The sequence below is a fragment of the Pteropus alecto genome, unplaced genomic scaffold, assembly GCF_000325575.1.
Source record: "Pteropus alecto unplaced genomic scaffold, ASM32557v1 scaffold8, whole genome shotgun sequence".
In the NCBI taxonomy this organism is placed as follows: Eukaryota; Metazoa; Chordata; class Mammalia; order Chiroptera; family Pteropodidae; genus Pteropus; species Pteropus alecto.
The window spans coordinates 21,827,731-21,830,288 of record NW_006494609.1 but is presented as its reverse complement, the minus strand read 5'-3'; the positions used below and the strand labels follow the sequence as shown (position 1 = coordinate 21,830,288).

Genomic DNA, 2,558 nt, shown 5'->3' with positions numbered 1-2,558 from the left:
CAGGGAGTTGAAGGAGCTTCCTTGTGTTAGGTCACAGGGACAGAAAGTCGTGGTCACTCACTCACTGACACATAACCCAGGACAGCTGCACCCTTTCTGGGGACCCACGTCACCCCCAAGTTCAGCGTTATGACGTTCAGAGCAGACCCCCGCCCTCCCCAGAACGTGCTCCAAGCTGTGGTTCCCTGATGCCTGCCTCCTCCAGACAGCTTCTCGCGTCCAGCGTCCTGCGTTTGGGAAGCAGGGGCTGCCACTCGGGGTTTCTGGTGCAGCCCAACTGTTGGGAACATCAGCTGCCCTTCCTAGTGCCCCATCCAGGGGGCAGGGGGAGATGGAGCCGTAAAGACCCCCGCTGGGAACCAAGAAGGCTGCCTCCACCTCCCGGTGGTCTCTCCGCTCTCGCTTCTCCGACAGAGCGGGGGTCCGGATTAAAAGGCGGCCTCTTTTCAGGGTGGCGAGGTTAGAACCACTGGGCCCTCTCCTGTCAACGTGCATTTCCATGGACGCGGGGACATTCCCACCACCTTTCCACACCGCCCGTCATGCGCGCTTCATTAGCCCGGGCCCAGCAAGCCAGGGACAGCTGAACAAAGGGGCCTGGGTCAGCGGCTCTCTGACGCAGCAGACCCCAGGCCCCAGCCGGGCCTGGGAGGGACGCGGGCCGGGCTCGTCTCGGGCCGGCTGCAGGCTTCAGCAACTCTGCATTCTGTGCCTCACTTTCCCCACTCATAAAGGAGGGGTTCTCCCCGGCCAATCTCTGAGGAACATTTGGGCTCTGCTTTTCTAGAGACAGAAAGCCAGGACCAACTAGAGACACAGCACAGTTAACGCAGGCTGGGGGAGGGGGCACCCCAGGGCTGAGGCCACACACGCGCAGATTTTCCTGTTAAAGAGACCCCCACCCTCATGGAGGGGAGATGGTAAGCAATCGATAAGGAAAAGCCTGACCGCCTTGCTGATAGCCTACCCCCAGCCCAGGAGGCGTGCCTTGGGAGCCAGGCCGGGAGCAAGGCAATGTGATGAGGATTCATCATTATGAGAAGGAAGGCGGGGGGGGGTGGCCAGCAAAGCATGAGCACGCGGAGCCTCTGCGGCCTGTCCCTCATCCTCCCCTCCCGGCTCTGCTGTCACCCGGAATCTGAAATTTAGACTAAAGAGCTGGAGACCACCCTATCTGTCCCAGAGGCTAAGCCCGCCTTTCCCCGAGGAGAAGGCTGCTGGCGTAGGGGCTGGGGGTCTCCACCCCAGGAAGCAGCTAGGCTGGGACAGCCTCAAAGAGCCGAAGAAAGGGGTGAAGGGAGAGGGCCCTCAATTATCCCCAGAACTATTTCTTCTGGATCCAGTGTCCCAAGCCCAGAGGCTTTGTCAACCCCGTGGGGAGGGGCCCTTCATCTGGAAGTCCTGGGCGTAGATGTCAGGCTGGGAGAGCTCCGGGCTGAAAGCCCTCGTCCCCGATGGTGACATCTCAGGGCTCTGCAATGAGCTGGAGCTACTGCGAGGATGGGGGGTGCACTGCAGAGGGGGAGCAGCGCTGCAGGCTCCTGCATGAGTCAGCTGCGGGTGACGCCCTGCACCATGCCGGGGAGGGGGTTTTAAGGACCCGAGACAATGGGGGGGCGCTCGATGTTGAACGCCCGCCGCCCTTAGGTCTCCTTAAAGGAGGCTGTTAGAAAAAGCCCAGATGAGGATGAACCCATTTCTGAGGCTGGGGAAGGGGGCGGTTAGCTGGCTTTTCTCTTGACTTCTGCGCCTCTGAGTGGACCCACTTGCTTCTCCAAGCCTCAGTTTCCCCACAGGCACCACTCGTCTCTGCTGGGGTTGGGGACCTAAGGACCGAGGCCCTGCAGCACTGCCTAGGCTGCTGGAGCTTTTCCGAGGACTTCGGTCTGCCTGGGCCTCCGGGCAGGTTTTGCCGAATGAGAATGGGCTCAGACTAACGTTTGCTGCCTGCAAACGCAGCCACGGCCAACTCTCAATCGCTCAGGGTAATGAAAGACAAAGATTGCATAAATTAATGAAATCAACTGATAACACCAATCTGCGCTTTAACCACTTCTCAGCCTTTCCCAGCTCCCCGCCCCCCTACACCTGAGCTCTTCAGTCACCATCACTGTCCCCAGCCCCGGCGGCCCTGGGTGACTCAGCTCCTGCTGCCCACCACTCAGCACTGACTGCCCCCCCACCCCCTATTTGTTGTTTGTTTGCTGGCTGCAGCCTCCTTCACAGCATGTGCATCTGCTGGAGTCTTAGCTCTGCGACAACCCCCCTCTCCGCCCCCCAGTCCTTACCCCTCCCTGGCTTCAGTGACCTGGACAGGTATCCCGGGCCCGTGGTCCCCACCCTCTCAGCTTTGTGTGCCATGTGTTTACTTTGTGACTCTTTATTCAACAGGCATCTCCCCGCCACTGTCACCCCAGTGTGTTCTCCGGGTGCTGGGTGCCGGCAGCGCAGAGGGGAGCAAAATTATGTCCCTGCCTGTGAGGAGGCTCCTGCCACCGTCGGGAAGTGCGCACACAGAGCAGAGGGTACGCAGTTGGAATTCAGTGAAAGGGGGAGGG

General features: G+C 60.3%; 1 protein-coding gene across 1 annotated transcript in view; it reads right to left on the bottom strand.

Annotated features, from left to right (window-relative positions):
* DLK1 (delta like non-canonical Notch ligand 1) overlaps nucleotides 1-2,558 on the bottom strand; it is a 28,047-nt gene that overhangs the window by 2,986 nt on the left and 22,503 nt on the right. The gene's annotated exons all lie outside the window — the stretch shown is intronic.